The 17,251-nt window shown below is 37.8% G+C and overlaps 1 protein-coding gene across 1 annotated transcript in view; it reads left to right on the top strand.

Annotated features, from left to right (window-relative positions):
• Positions 1-17,251, top strand: part of SNX4 (sorting nexin 4) — an 80,511-nt gene that overhangs the window by 375 nt on the left and 62,885 nt on the right. The gene's annotated exons all lie outside the window — the stretch shown is intronic.

Below are 17,251 nucleotides of genomic sequence, written 5' to 3'. Positions count from 1 at the left end.
GGGGGGGGGGGGGGGGGGGGGGGGAGAGGTGAGGGCAGGCGGGGGTGGGGGGCTTCCGGGAGGAGACGTCTGAGTGTGAGGGGCTTGTGTGTCAGTGTCAGTCTGAGTGTGTGACTGTGAATGGGTGTGACCCTGGGAGCGTGAGTGTATGCGTGTGCATCGGTGTCAGTCTGAGCGTGTGACTGAATGGGTGTGACCCTGGGAGTGTGGATGGGTGTGTCAGTCCGAGTCTGTGATTGTAAATGTGTGCCCTTTGGGAGTGAATGTGTATGGCTGGCTCATTGTGTGCTTGTGAATTCGTGTGTCCCTGTGAGTATATGAATGTGTGTGGCATTTTCAGTGTGTGAATGTGTGTTCGTAAGTGTGTGAACGTGTGTGTCCCTTTGAATGTGAATGTATGAGTGTGTGTGATTGTGAATGGGTGTGTGTCTGAATGTTAGCGTGAATGGAAGTCACTGTCTTAAGTATGAAGAGGTCAGTGTGTCAGTTGTTTGTGATTGTGAATGTGAGTGTCAGTGTGGTGTCCATGGGAGTGAGAATGTCTGTCAGTGTGTGTGTCAATTGGAGTATATGAATGTGTGAATTTCATTGTGTGAATGGGTCATTCCTAGTGTGTGTGATTTTGGATGTGTGAAAGTGTGTGTCCTTGTGAGTGTGTGAATTTGAGTGTTATCAATGTGTGTGTCCCTGTGAGTGGGAATGGTTGAATAAGTGTGAATGTGTGGGGGGTGTGATTGAACAGTTTAGGTGCAGCATTGGACAAACTCAAGAAGAATTTAGTTCAGATCCTGCCTCAGATACATAATAACTATGTAATCCTCTCTCTGCTTCAGTTTTCCTCATCTGTAAAATGGGAATAATAATAGAACCTGCTTCCCAGGGTGGTGAGGATCAAATGAGATAATATTTGTAAAATGTTTTGCCAACCTTAAAGCACTGTATAAAATGCTATAAATGATGATGATAATCAATGATGTGTATGGATGTGAATACATATAGGAATGTGTATGAGATCAAGCAGAGACTGCAATGATAAACTGGTGAAATAGTAAATAGGGCTCAAGGGATGAGAAGGACTAGGAAGGAAAATGGATTAGGGAGTGGGGATTTGAACCTACTGGTGTTATGTGAGGGGTGGGGTAGCCTGTGCAGGTTAGGTTTGGGTAAATAGGAAGTTTGGAACGGGGTTTGAATTGGAAAGGTATAAATTTGGTAATTTGAGTAATTTCAGTTCCAGTCAGTAGAACTTTGAGGACGAGGTTGGGGATGGTAGTGTTGTATGGGTTGGACTTGAAATGGGTTTTAGTCCAGCAGCATTTACTAAATACTTAGTTCTCACCTGGCAGTATGCTGAGGCCCTGGGGATACAGAGACAAAAATGAAATAGCCCCTGACCTCACAGAGTTTAGATTCTTGGGGAGGAGGGACACAACACGTACATACATATACATTTGAGTGTAAGGGATTCCTAGTGAGAAACTTCTTTACCCTTTCAGATCAAGTACCTTCTTTGCAATTTATATTCCTAGAGAGAGTTACTTGTGGCACTGAGAGATTGAATAACTTGCTAAGGGTCCCACTCTGACTTGATGCCAGCCCTCTTCTGTAGTCCAGACTACTTTTTTGTTTTTCTAAGTATGTAAAGAATAAATATGAGTATTTTTTTTAGGGGAAGGCACTAGAAGCTGGGGAGTTTCATATAGAACGGGGCACTTGAGGTCAGTTTTAAAGAAAATGGGGTTTTAAAGAGGCAGAGGTAAGGAGGGAGTACTTACTGTAGGCCCCGGGGGGAATGTGTCATTACAAAGGCACAGAGATGTAGAAGGAAATGTGCAAACAGCAAAAATTCTAGTTTGATTCTACCACGAGTATAGGAAAGGGAGTAATGTCTGATAAGTTTGGAAAGATAGGTGGAAAATTTCTGGCAGAGGAATTTAGGACAAGATAATAGGGGTGGGGTGGAGTGGGGGGTATTATACAAACAAGTAAGCACGATTGGGTTGCTTTTACTCTTTATGTGGCTTGCATCTATGCCTCAAAGACCCAGTAAATTGATGGCCTTGAAAAGTAAAGGGTTTGAGATTTTTTTCCTTCCCTCCTTAATAGTGACTTATTTGTCTGCTTACTGCTCTGACTTAGTAAATTACTACTGAGGTCAGTGTTTCTAGCTCCTGACTTCGCAAAAGTTCTTTAGTCTGTCTTAAGTTCAGCAATTCAATTAAGCATTTATTAAGTGATGACTTTGTACAAGGCACTAAGTTAGGGACTGGGAATGCAAGGACAAAAAAATGAAACATGGCCTTTGCTTAAAGAGTTTACATTTCATTGAGAGATAGTGTGTACCTAGTGAAGTAAATACAAAGTAATGTTAGGAAGCAAAAAGCAGTAACAACTGGAATGGGGCGTGTGAGAAATCAAGAAAGTCTGGGAATGATGCTTGGCTGTATCTGGAAGAAAGCTAGTGATTCTAGGACTTAGAGGTGAGAAAAGAGGACATTTCAGGCTTGGGGAGGGGAGGGCACAGCCTTTGTAAAAGAACAGACCAGGGGTATGGCATATCCAGTTAGAGATGAGGAAAAACCTCAAATGTCATTTCGTTCAGCTCCCTCATTTTATACATAGGCTTCTGAGGCTGAGGAGATGTATAAGTGACTTGCCCAAGGCCACACAGCTAGTAGGTGGCGGAGCTGGGACTTGAATTTAGGTCTCATGACTCCAGGGCCCATAGATGCTCTTTCCACTATAGCACACTAATTCAGGAAAAACAGGTGAATGCTACATTAGGATGGCTTTGAAGTGTCAGGATGAGGACTTTGTATTTTATCTTAGACACAAATAGGTAGGGAGCCACTGAAGACTTTGGAAGTAGAGGTGTGACATGGACAGACCTTAGGGATAGCATTTTGGCAGCCCTGTGGAGAGGGGAGAGAGCCTGGTAGCAAGAAGTCCAAATAGGTGGCTGTTGCTGTAGTTCAGGTTAGGTATGATTAGGAATTCTATCAAGAAGCATTTATTAAACATATATCATGGGGTTGGACACTGCTAAATGCAATCTCTCACCTCAGAGTGAGAGGAGGAGGAATGTCAATCCACTCAGAGTGGATTGACAAAGATGATTCCCAGGCTGTGAACCTGAATGATTGGAAGAGAATATTGGTGCTGTTGACAATAGGGAAGATAGGAAGAGGAAAACCAGGTTTAAGAGGAAAATTCTAGTTTTGGATGTGCTGAGTTTGAGATGCCTAAGGTATCCATGTGAAAATGTCTAGTTGATGTAAGAATGATGAAGGGCATGGTTTAGGAAAAAACTGGTCAGTACAACTGACTCTTTACAGTAGGGGTCTCCATAGTGGGGATCATGGGTTGGCTTGGCTCCAAGTGTGTGATCAACCAATGAAAGGATAGGAATATGAATCATATCCTACCCTCCCTCTCTTCATAGTCTATTTGGGGCTTGTCTCCAGCACAACTTTTCCTAGCCCCATCTACCACTTAGGCAAAGGTTTTTGTTGAAATGTGGCTAATAAATTTACATCTTCCCTGATAACAGTCATTGTTCTTGCAAACTGTTGGAAGATTTAAGATATATATGCATATATATATACACACACACACACACATATATATACATATACATATATATTACATATCTATTAAATGGGTTCAAAACCCACTGCAGTTCTCAATTACAAGATTTTTTAAAATAGGGTAGAAAAGTTTCCAAGTTTTTTTATGAGAGTTTTTGTAAATGGCATGATTTTCAGCAATTCAGAGATGAGACAATAAGTATGCAGGAGAGAGGGGGAGTGACCACCAGTATTGAGTGCTGCAGAGAAGTCTCACTAGTGATTATATACACAAAAATTATGAAAATTGAGAAAAGGCCACCACTAGATCTGGCAATTCAAAAAATCATTGGTAACTTTCAAGAGAGAAGTATACTTTGGGTAAAGATTCAGGGATAACAAACAAAGAGGTTGAGAACTTGGGAGAATGGGAAGGATGTGGGTGTCCTCAATGAAAATAAGGACATTTGGAAGAATAGTGGGTTGGGGCAGGGAAGATAATGTAATCCATCCATTCCTGCTCTTCCTGTGCTACTCACTCTTTCCCAGTGAGAAAATGAAAAGTAAACAGAGTCCTTACTGGTCACTACTCCAGAGAGCCTGTCAGCTGATAGTTGTTTGGGTCTACCATGAGGTGATCTAGGGAATAAATAGTGTGTAGTAATGCTGGGGCAAGTGGGCAAGGGATTTCGCCTAGACAGTTGATGCCATCCTGACATCATCATCTGGAACAGACAATACCTACCCTTCCCCACCCTTAGTGGTGGAAGGTAGCTAGCTGAGGAGTGTTGTGTTAAGGAGTAAAAAAAAGGTGGTGTGGTTGGATTAGAGAGAGAAGTGGAAGGTGGCATACAACCGATTTTTCCGCTCTCCAGCTACACATCCTAGTAACAGCCTCCAAGACCCTACTTTGGAGATCATTAGACTACCCTCCCTAAAACCTTTTATCTTGTTGCACTTCACTACTCTTTTCCAAGTCACTGTATTTGCTTGGAATACATGCAGTCTGGGCTGACGTAGAATTTTTCCTGCTCTGTAGTAAGGTGATCAGGAAAATTAGAGTTGTTTAAAGATGTTCTAATCTTGAATTTACCAGATAAAACAGTTAAGATAGTGTTTGCTTATCAGGAAAATTTAGTTAGGGTGGCTGATTTTATATGTAGGATAGGCAGATATTACTTAGAGGCTAAAAAGAATGTTAAATGTTTAGAAAAATGCTCAGATATGAGATCTTCTGGTTATCTTTGTTTTACTGGTATTTTTTGATGTAAAATTTATTGATACACTTTACAACAAATACACAAATAAACCTTCCTCCAGGATACATTCTCCCCAAAAAGTTGGATTATCAAAAAAATGTTATTAATGCCTTCTGTTTTTTCATACCACTTATTTCCGAAAATTGCACAACCTTCCTCTGTTGAACTATCCCTTATGACAAAGAAACAGTTAAGCAAAACCAGAGTATTCAATAGTCCTATACCCAGAATCCTCTACTTCTTTACTGAGAAGTTGACCATTTCATTTTTTAAAGTTTTTACAAACATCACATTCATTTTCTAATTTATTTCCCTTTCCTCTGCCCTATCAACCACGTGAGCCTGGACCACTGTACTTTGTGTTATTTTATTTATATTGTTGCTGTCATTGTGTACCCTTTGGGCTTTACTTTTTTTCTTCTTTGCATCTCTTCATACATGTTTTTCGTTTTTTCTCTGCATTCATCATATTTGTCTATAAGGTAACCATCTAATCCAGAAGTTCTTAGGCTGAGGTCTACATACAGGTGAGTGGAGAGGTTTCAGGGGTGTTGCAAACTTGTATGGGAGAACAATTGCATTCTTACTTCATTGTAATTGGTTTTCTTTGTAATCCCAAATATTTTATATATTTAAAAGCATTATGTTAAGAAGGGGTCCATAGGCTTCACTAAACTGCACAAGGGGTCCATGACATAAAAAAAAGGTTAAGATTCCCTGATAATCTAATGATAATGGGAAAGACGTATGGCTTCCTTTTGCATCTTATAAAATTATTTACTGGTTTATAAATTTGGCTTCTAAATTTTTTAAAAAATAGTTTCCATTTGTATGCCATTGTCTGTATTTGTCTTTAAGCTGTTTACTTTAGGTTATCATCCTCCAGAGGGTAGGAATCGTGTATTTTTGTTTTCTGTTGACTTCTTCATGCTCTTACATATGGTATTTAGAAAATAATTGGTGGTTAGCACATTTTGATTGCGAACTATTTTGAAAGTATTTTTGGAATTTTAGTTAACTATATAATTGCCAACATTGTAATTATGTAAATTATATAATTTATATATTATAAAAATACTATAAATTATATATTATATGCAATTATATAAATTATATTAAAATTCATTTTAGTAAAATTTTAAAATTAACATTTTCATGACTTGAAATTTTTCTTAGTTGCTTTCTAGAGCTGCAAAGGCAGCTAGGTGGTGCAATGGATAGAGCACTGGGCCTGGTAACAATACAACCTTGAGTTCAAATGAGGCCTCAGACTCTTATTAGCTGTGTGACCTTTAGCAAGTTACTTAACCTTTGTCTGCTTCAGTTTCTTCAACTGTAAAATGGGGATAATAATAGCATCTACTTCTCAGGGTTTTTTGTGATGATCAAATGAGATAATATTTGTAAAGTGCTCAGCAATATTTAAAGCACTATATAAATGTTAGCTATCATTCTTATCGTTATTACTGTTACCTATATATGAGGCATTCCAGAAGTCTCAGGACTTTTGGGACACTGTATAGTGCACTTTATTTTAATATATTTTAAAGCTCAGAGATAGTGATAGTCTAGGGGTTATGGATTCTAATTATGTAGTATTTGAGATGGTTATGTTTACATAGTATTTTAAGTACTCAAAATTCCAACTCCAGTACCTCATCATGGTGTGGAAGTGACCCTGAGTTATTGAAGGCCATGCCAGTGGAGTACAAGCTCAGGTAGGTTTCACTAAGCTGGAAAGGCATCGGTTGTGGGGCTAGTGAAGAAGTGTGTCGCCTTAGGACAATTTGGCTAATTTAGGAGAGCTATCGCCTAAAGATTACTAGGTGGTGAGTTGCTCAGGGGGAAAAAATAGTAAGATCTTTTGCTGAAGTGTGGACCGGGTTTGAAATTCTGTGATTGTCAGCAGAAAAAGTGCCCTCATTGATGAAATTTCGGGTCTTGTGAGGAACATTTTTAGACATTTTATAACTATGCTACGTCAAAGTGCAGAGGAAAGAGAGCTGAGTGTAGAGTTAGAGATCCTAGGGTCAAATCCTGACGCTGCCACTTCCTGCTTGTCCAGAACCAAGTCACTTGGTCTTTTTGTTGCCTCAGTTCCTCATCTGTTAAATGAAAGGATTAGATTTGATAAGCGGTAAGAGCTTTTCCAACTCTAAATGTATGATCTGTGTTCAATTTATAGGGTTTTAGGAAGTATATCTCTAGACTGTGATTCATTCATCCATTTATTTTTTGGTTTTTCAGTCAGCAAAAATTCAGCTCCTCCTCTTATCCTAACTCCTGTCCTCTCGTTGAGAACTACTGAGAAACAAAATCCATTGTAATCGTGTATAGTCAATCAAAACACGTTTCCACATTGGCTGTGTCCATAAAGAGTTTGTCTTATTCTGTGCTGAGTCTTTCACTTCTCTACCAGGAGGTACTAACTACATTTATATATCAACACTTATTCATCCATTCCCCATTTGATGGGCACCCCCTCAAATTCCCATTCTTTTCCACTTCAGAAAAACTATAAATATTTTTGTATATTCTTAGAATTTGTTTTACCTAGGACGAATTCCTCCTTTAACCTATTCTCCCTCTAATTCCTCTTGCCCTCCTATTTCCCTGTTGAGTGAAATATATTTCTGTATCCCAGCGCTGTGTGTGTGTGTGTGTGTGTATGTGTATGTGTGTATATGTATGTGTGGTCTTCCCTATGGCATTATACTTAGTTTTGCTAGTTATGGGATGTAAGCCTATATCCTTTGCTTTCTAGACCATTGTACTCGCAAGTTCTCTGCTTCATTATAGTGGTGGCTGCTAAATTGTGGGTGATCCTGACTATGGCTCTTCCGTACTTGAATCTTTCTGGGTGTTTACAGTATTTTTTCTTTAACCTGGAAGCTCTGGATTTTGTCTCAGGTATTCCTGTGAGTTTTCATTTTGGGGTTTCTATCAGGAGGTGATTGGTAGATTCTTTTTTTTATTTTTTTATTTTTTGGTAGATTCTTCCTATTTCTTCTTTCCCTGTGTTTTTCAGAGATCTGGGCAGGTTGTTTTTTTTTTTTTTAAGATTTCTTGAAATATGATGGGTTCTTATTCAGATCTTATTTACTTCATGGTGTGTAGGTCGTCTAATGATTATTATATATTTTTTTCCTCCTTGATCTGTTTTCTACCTTTTTTTTTTTTGGCTGTGAGATACTTTACGTTTTCTTTTTCTTTTTTTTTTTTAATTCTTTTGACTGTTTTACTATTTCTTGTTTCATGGAATCCTTGGCTTCTTTTTTGTTGTTCAGCCATTTCAGTCATGTCAGATTCTTTGTGACTCCATTTGGGGTTTTCTTGGCAAAGAGACTGGAGTAGTTTGCCATTTCCTTCTTCAGTTCATTTTACAGATGAGGAAACTGAGGCAAACAGGGTTAAGTTACTTTCCCAGAGTCACACAGGAAGTAAGGATCTGAGGCCAAATTGGAACTGAGGACTTCCTGGCTTGTGTTTGGTCCGCTCTAGTTTTCAGGGAGTTTGTTGCTTGGGTAAGGTTTTGTACCTCTTGTGACAAGCTATTAATTCCCTTTTCAATTATTTTTTCCATAGCTCTCATTTCTTTTCTAATTATTTCCTTCAGTATTCATCTTTTTTTAATAAAAAAAATTTTAACTTAAACTCCAAAAAACAAAAACTATTGCTTCATCTATTCTAGGATCTAGTTGAGTTTATTTATGTCCAATGAATTTATGTTTTTTTCTGAGGCATTATGTTTAGATATTTTAGAGTTATTTTCTTCTGGGTTTGTGTCTTGAGCATCTTTGCCATTGTAATAGCTATGGTGGGGTTCTTCTTTTGTTTGCTCATTCTTTCAGCCTACTTCCTGACTTCAGACTTGATTTTAGGGCTGAGCTTTCTCCACTTCGGTAAGGGAGATCTGGGCTGGTCGTATTGCTACTTGAATATGAGTCTCTTTAACAGTAGGGACTTTCATTTTTGCCTTTATGTTTCCTAGTGCCCTTTTCTATATAGTGGGACTCCATGAGGACTGGGGTTTTCTCCAGAGTTTGAGGCTTACATTAGCAACTGCCTATTATAATCTTTAACTAGATGTCCTATAGGCATTTCTGTATGTTCAAAGTATGTTCTTTGAAATCAGTATGTTCAAAGCAGAACTCATTATCTATCCCTTAGATCTTTCCCTCTTCCAAACTTCCTTAGGTAGTACCTTGGCTTGTAACCTTAGAATAATCCCTGACCCTTCACTCTCCCTAATCCTCCATATCCAGTCAGTTTTTTAATTTCATCTCCACAGCATCTCTTGTATCCATCTCTCCACTGGCAAAACCCTAGTTTTGGCTTTTATTACCTCTTTCCTGGCTTACCTTCATTCTTTCCCCTTTCCAGTCATTCTTACATAGCTGCCAAATTGATATCAAAGTATTGGACAAATATTACTTCATTGGTTTCCTACACTAGGATAAAATACTAACTCTTCTTTTTTTATTTTGTTTTAGGCAGTGGCGTTAAGTGACTTGCCCAGGGTCACACAGCTAATAAGTGTTATGTGTCTGAGGCCCGATCTGAACTCAGGTCCTCCTGTCCCCAGGTCCAGTGCTCTATCCACTGCACCACCGAGCTGCCCCTAAAATACTAACTCCTCACTTTGGCATTTAAAGCCCCTCACAGTCTAGATTCAACCTATTGTTCCAGACTAATTTCACAATACTTTCTCTTATGTTTCAGACAAAATGACTTATTTGCTATTGTCTATGCATGACAGTATATCTTCACTCTAGTTTGTCACCTGTATTTGGAATTCCCTTGTTCCTCATTTCTACTTCTTAGGCTCTTTCCTACGTTCTTTAAGTTGAGATTCTTAACCTAAGGCTCATGAACTTGCTTTTGAAAAAGGTTTTAATAACTGTGTTTTATTACTTGATTTTCTTTGCAAGCCTACATATTTTATTTTATGTATTTAAAAAAACTTTATTCTGAGAGACAGAGGTGTCCATGACATTAAAAAGGTTAAGAATCCCTGCTTTGAAGGTCCACCTCCTACACAAGGCCCATTCTGATTATTCTCTATTTGCTAGCTTCCCCCATCCCTTGCAAGTGAGTTTGTATATGTTTTGTATTTGCCTGTGCATGTTTTTTACTCCTAAATATGCTGTTTCTTCCACAATAAAATATAAGCTCTTTGAGGACAGGGATAGTTCTGGTTTTTATCTTTGTATCTGCTTCACACAGGCTCAGGCAACTCAAAAAGGTTAGGACTTGGGTTGCCCTGCTGTCAGCGGCCACCCTTACTAGTATAGGAAAGTTCTCCTTCTTCCATTTGGCCCCTACTTTGGGGCCCAGGAGCTTCTGACATTTTGAACTCACTGTGCTTGCCACCAAGACAATGAACGTCCAGCTTAATGCCTGTGCTCTGGGAAAGACACAAAGCAGTACATAAAGCAACGAAACCCCGTTCCTAGACCTGTATATTTGCTCAGTTCTCCAAAAACCATTCAAAGCCAAGCAATACATTCCCCATTCACACTCAAATCCAAATCCCTTAAAATTCTAAGGGGACCTTATTTCCCTAATTGAGGCAATTAGATGTTGATCTTTAGTCAACAAAGATTACCTGAAACTGAGGCCTCTGGTTCTTGGCTGGACACACCTCATTGTTTTGCATTTGTCCTTTTCTACCGAGTTTGGGGATGGTATGAAAATCCTTAATTCCCCAAAATTCAATTCATTGTCACAGCTTTGAAGGTAAACTGAGTTCTGAGAAATCCTCTAGTATAACTTGGAGAATGTGTAAATTACCATGCTGGAAGGCCCAGAAGCAATACAGCAGACAGCTCTAAAGAGTTATCTTTAAGGTACTGTTCTTGAGGACACTGTGCATAGTCACCTTGGTCTGTCCTTTCATAATGGCTGTAGGCAGTTACTTCACTTTCTTATCTCCTAGTTGGGAGAGGCTTCTTGTAAATAACTGCCTTCTCTTAAGGCATTACCAGAAGCACCCCCTGAAGCATGAAGCCATTTAAGTTTTGCACATCCCTCTGCTTCATCCAGATTGTTCTGTTCCATTCCTACTGACTGTACCACCTGTTCTGGATTGGGTCTGGCTCAGGCCAGTTGCTAGTATATAGCTGACTATATGTCAGACTAGAATGAGATACCTTTAGGTCACTCAGCAGTTTCAGCATAAAGGAGAGTCACTTAGTCATAGGAGTAGAAGGATATTCAACAAATGTATATATGTGCATTAAGGATGGCCTAAGTTAATTGAAATGAGCCAATTCCATTGCCTGAATTGTTCATGGTTTTCCACCTTCTAAACATTAGGGTGACAGTGCCTGGAGCTCCTCCTGGCTGTTTTGTACTAAACTAGCCAGGAAGTGATGTCCACAGCCTTTAGCCTCCTGAGCCAGTCTAGTCTGTTGTTCAGTCTGTTTCTGTCATGTCCAACTCTTTGTGACCCCATTTGGGTTTTTCTTGGCATAGATACTGGAGTGGTTTGCTGTTTCCTTCTCCAGCTCATTTTACAGAGGCAAACAGCATGAAGGATCACACAGTTAGTAAGTGTCTAAGGTCAGATTTGAACTCAGGTCTTCCTGACTCCAGGCCTAGTGCTTTATCTACTGCTTCACCTAACTGCCCTTAATCTGATCTAGACGATGGTTACAGAAGAAAAACTAGCCTAACCTGTTAGGAGAGGGGTTAGGTTATTGCTCCTGCCACAGTTTCACTATCCAATAAGGACATAAGCTTTTTTTTTTTTTTTGGTGAAGCAGTTGGGGTTAAGTGACTTGCCCCCTTTTTCATCATCATAAGGACTTCAGTGTCTAAATTGATAACCCTTTTAATACTCTGTGTAATTAGCATTTTTTATATTCAGTTCCTGTGACCTTCATCACTATTCTGCTTCAGTCATTCTCCAGGGTAGTCACAACTTAGATCTTACCAAACAATACCACTTCTTAAGACTTTTAAGTCTGAAATTCCCTTCCTGCCCTCACAATTTCCTGCCTTCCCACTTAGCTTCTTTTTTACTCTTCCCATATGTCTTCTTTACTTTCATCATGATCTTCAGGCCCTCTTTCCATCTCTGTTCTCCTCGTCCATCATCTCTATTATGTTCTTGTTTTTTTCCCATATTGATCACTTCCCTGTGCACCTACTGTGTGCCAGACACTAAGGCATGGTGGAGAAGTCAGAGAAGTCCCAAAGTGAGAAATGAAATGAGGCAGAGTTCCCTCCTCCAATAAAGGTTTTGGGCATTCATGGCCTAACCCTCCATTCAGAAAGCGGAAGGTAGTGATGAGGATGGTCATCTACCATTCCCATTAAACTAACCTCAAACCCTGAGTAACTCCTGTCATCTTCCTTGTTTTTTCTTATTTGTGAACAGCGGAATGCGGTTGACAAAAATCATGAAGCAGACTGAGTCTGCTGCCAATTTATGCTATGTAACCATAGGTTTTTACAGATGAAGAAGACCCTCGTTTTGTAGAGGAAGAAGCTGAGGCCCAGAGACATTAAGTAACTTTTAGTTTAAAAGTCTTAACAAGCAGCAGAAATGATAGGTCCACATAGATGGCTTAGAGGAATGCCAAACTCATTCCAGAAAGGAGAGAGATTGCATGATGATCTCAAATCTAGGGACCTATTTAACTGTGGAGGTTAAGTAGAGAGTGGAAAGTGAACAGGAAGTATCCATGTCTAATGTGATCTTTACTTATACATCAAGTTATTGCTGTTACTTCTCAGATATTCCCTTCCCTGGCTATCACAGCCATATGTATGTTCTCTCCCTTTTACGATGTTAGCTCATGGAGTGAGCAGGTACCCTCACTTTTGTGTTTGTATTCCCAGCTCTTGGTGATGTTTAACAAATTAAGCAACAATCAAGTATTCATTAAATGCCTACTCTGTGCCAGGCATTGTGCTGAACATTCGGGATACAAATACAATGGATGAAATAATTACAACTTTCAAGGAACTCACTTTCTAATAGGAACTTAAATTCATTATAATTAACCAGTGCTTTAATAAATGCTTTTTCATTCATTCAATTGGACAGTCACTGATGTGTAGCAATTCATCTCATATGCACTCCCTAGCACACTTCCCTATAGTGACTATTCTAAACATTTTTTGTCAACACTCCACCTTTCCCTGTCCTTTTCCCTTGACTCTCAGCCAATAACCTTACCTCCAATATTACTGAGATGAGATCTAAGCCACTTGATCCATGAACTTCCTGACCTTGTTTACCTAAACCAGTGTCCTCATTTAAACTGTCTTCCTTCGTTTTGATCTCAGAGGATGGTGTGGTTTTCCTTCTTTTTTTGTTTTTGATTTTTTTATTAATTTATTTTGATTTCTCAACAATCGCTTCCATATGCTTTTGGTTTAAAATTTTTCTCCCCCTTCCTCCCAGCCACTCTCCCCAAGACGGCACACAATCTGATATAAGCTATACATTTACATTCATATTAAACATATTTTCACGTTAGTGATATTGTAAGTAAAAATTAAAATCAATAGGAGGAACCATCAGAAAGAGGAAACAAAACTCAAAAGAAGAGAAAAAAAATAGTAGTTTGACTTCCGTAGTTCTTTCTTTGGATGTGGATAGCATTTTCCATCACAAGGCCTCTGGAGATGTCTTATATCGTTGTATTGCCAGAAAGGGTTAAGTTTATCAACATTAGTCATCACCTAACATGGCTGTTACTGTGTACAATGTTCTCTTGGTTCTGCTCACTTCACTCAGCATCAGACCATACAAGTCTTTCCAGGTTTTTCTGAAGTCAGCCTGTTCATCATTTCTTATAGCACAATAGTATTCCATCACATTCATCTACCACAACTTGCTCAGCCATTCCCCAATTGATGGGCATCCCCTCAATTTCCAGTTCTTTGCTACCACAAAAAGAGCTGCTATGAATATTTTTGTACATGTAGGTCCTTTTCCTGTTCGTGTGATCTCTTTGGGATATAGCCCTAGAAGTGCCATTGCTGGGTCAAAGAGTATGCACATTTTTATAGCCCTTTGGGCATAGTTCCAAATTGCTCTCCAAAATGGTAAGATCATTTCACAACTCCACCAACAATGCATTAGTGTTCCAGTTTTCCCACATCTTCTCCAACATTTATCATTTTCCTGTTTTGTCATGTTGGCCATTCTGATAGGTGTGATGTGGTACCTCAGAGTTGTTTTGATTTGCATTTCTCTAATCAATAGTGATTTAGAGCATTTTTTCATATGACTATAGATGGCTTTAATTTTTTCATCTGAGAACTGTCTGTTCATATCCTTTGACCACTTATCAATTGGGGAATAACTTGTATTCTTATAAATTTGACTTAATTCTCTATATATTTTAGAAATGAGGCCCTTATCAGAGATACTGGTTGTAAAAATTCTTTCTGAATTTTCTGCCTTCCTTCTAATCTTAGTTGCATTTGCTTTGTTTGTGCAAAAACTTTTCAATTTAATGTAATCAAAATCATCTATTTTGCTTTTTGTAATGTTCTGTATCTCCTGTTTGGTCATGAATTCTTCTGTTCTCCATAGATCTGACAGATAAACTATTCCTTGCTCTCCCAGTTTGCTTATAGTATCAGCCTTTATATCTAAATCAAGTACCCATTTTGACTTTATTTTGGTATATGGTGTGAGATTTTGGTCTATGCCTAGTTTCTGCCATACTCTTTTCCAGTTTTCCCAGCAGTTTTTTTCAAAGAGTGGGTTTTTATACCAGAAGCTGGGGTGTTTGGGTTTATCAAATAATAGATTACTATAGTCATTGACTACTGTGTCTTGCATATTTAGCCTATTCCACCGATCTACCACTCTATTGCTTAGCCAGTACCAAGCAGTTTTGATGATTGCTTCTTTATAATACAATTTAAGATCTGGAATGGCTCGGCCACCTTCCCCTGTATTTCTTTTCATTAGTTCTCTTGATATTCTGGACGTTTTGTTCTTCCAAATGAATCTTGTTATTTTTTCTAACTCTATAAAATAATTTTTTGGTAGTTTGATTGGTATGGCACTGAATAAGTAAATTAGCTTAGGTAGAATTGTTATTTTTATTATATTAGCTCGGCCTACCTATGAGCAACTGATGTTTTTCCAATTATTTAGATCAGATTTTATTTGCGTGAAAAGTGTTTTGTAATTATGTTCATAGAGTTCCTGGGTTTGTTTTGGGAGGTAGACTCCTAAATATTTTATAATGTCTACAGTAAGTTTAAATGGAATTTCTCTTTCTGTTTCTTGCTGTTGGACTTTGTTGGTAATATATAGAAATGCCAATGATTTATGTGGGTTTATTTTATAGCCTGCAACTTTGCTAAAGTAGTTTGTTATTTCAAGTAGTTTTTTACTTGATTCTCTGGGATTCTCAAAGTATAACATTATGTCATCTGCAGAGAGTGATAGCTTTGTTTCTTCTTTGCCTATTCTAATACCTTCAGTGTCTTTTTCTTCTCTTATTGCTAAAGCCAACATTTCCAATACGATGTTGAATAACAGTGGTGATAATGGACATCCTTGCTTTACCCCTGATCTTATTGGAAATGCTTCTAGCTTGTCCCCATTACATATTATGCTTGCTGAGGGTTTTAGATAGATGCTATGTATTATTTTAAGGAAGGCTCCATTTATACCTATGCCCTCTAGTGTTTTTAATAGGAATGGGTGTTGTATTTTTTTCTGCATCTATTGAGATGATCATGTGGTTTCTGTTAGTTTTGGTGTTGATATGATGAATTATGCTGATAGTTTTCCTTATATTGAACCAGCCCTGCATTCCTGGTGTAAATCCTGCCTGGTCATAGTGATTCTTGTGATAAGTTGCTGTAATCTATTTGCTAATATTTTATTTAAAATTTTTGCATCTATATTCATTAGAGAGATTGGTCTATAATTTTCTTTCTCTGTTTTGACTCTTCCTGGTTTAGGTATCAGCACCATATTTGTATCATAAAAAGGATTTAAGATTCCTTCTTCACCTATTTTACCAAATAGTCTATATAGTATTGGAATTAATTGTTCTTTAAATGTTTGATAGAATTCAAATGTAAATCCGTCTGGCCCCAGAGATTTTTTCCTAGGGAGTTCATCAATGGCTTGTTGAATTTCTTTTTCTGAGATGGAGTTATTTAAGTATTTTACCTCCTCTTCTGTTAATCTGGGCAATTTATATTTTTGTAAATATGTATCCATTTCACTAAGATTGTCAAATTTGTTGACATATAGTTGGGCAAAATAATTCCTAATTGTTGTTTTAATTTCCTTTTCGTTGGTGGTAGCTTCACCCTTGTCATTCTTGATCCTAGTAATTTGCTTTTCTTCTTTTTTTTTTAATTAGATTAACCAAAGGTTTATCTATTTTATGTTTTTTTTTCATAAAACCAGCTCTTAGTTTTATTTATTAGTTCAATAATTTTCTTAATTTCAATTTTATTTATTTTTCCTTTGGTTTTCAATATTTCTAATTTGGTGTTTAATTGAGGATTTTTAATTTGTTCTTTTTCTAGTTTTTTTTAGTTGTATGCCCAATTCATTGATCTCCTCTTTTTCTATTTTATTTATGTAAGCATTTAGAGATATAAAATTTCCCCTAAGAACTGCTTTTGTTGCGTCCCTTAAGTTTTGGTATGTTGTCTCATTATTCTCATTCTCTTGAATGAAATTATTGATTGTTTCTATGATTTGTTGTTTGACCCAATCATTTTTTAGGATTAGATTATTTAGTTTCCAATTATTTTTTAGTTTATCTTTCCATGGCCCTTTATTACATGTAATTTTTATTGCATCATCTGAAAAGGATGCATTTAATATTTCTGCCTTTCTGCATTGGATTGTGAGGTTTTTATGCCCTAGTACATGGTCAATTTTTGTGTATGTGCCATGTACCGCCAAGAAAAAAGTATATTCCTTTCTATCCCCATTCAGTTTTCTCCAGAGATCTATCATACCTAACTTTTTTAATGTTCTATTTACCTCCTTAACTTCTTTCTTGTTTATTTTGTGGTTAGATTTATCTAGTTCAGAGAGGGGGAGGTTGAGGTCCCCCACTAGTATAGTTTTGCTGTCTGTTTCTTCCTGTAGCTCCCTGAACTTCTCCTCTAAGAATCTGGATGCTATACCATTTGGTGCATATATGTTTAGTAATGATATTATTTCATTGTCTATGGTGCCTTTTAGCAGGATATAGTTTCCTTCCTTATCTCTTTTGGTAAGATCTATTTTTGCTTTTGCTTTGTCTGAGATCAGGATTGCTACCCCTGCTTTTTTCACTTCAGCTGAAGCATAGCACATTTTGCTCCAGACTTTTACCTTTACCCTGTATGTGTCACTCTTTTTCAGATGTGTTTCCTGTCAACAACATATTGTAGGATTATGGTTTTTAACCCATTCTGCTATCTGCTTCGGTT

The sequence above is a fragment of the Vombatus ursinus genome, unplaced genomic scaffold (genome assembly GCF_900497805.2).
Source record: "Vombatus ursinus unplaced genomic scaffold, bare-nosed wombat genome assembly UNPS02014959.1, whole genome shotgun sequence".
Lineage (NCBI taxonomy): Eukaryota > Metazoa > Chordata > Mammalia > Diprotodontia > Vombatidae > Vombatus > Vombatus ursinus.
Note: the sequence above shows the minus strand (reverse complement) of the source record. Positions and strands in the feature narration are given on the sequence as shown.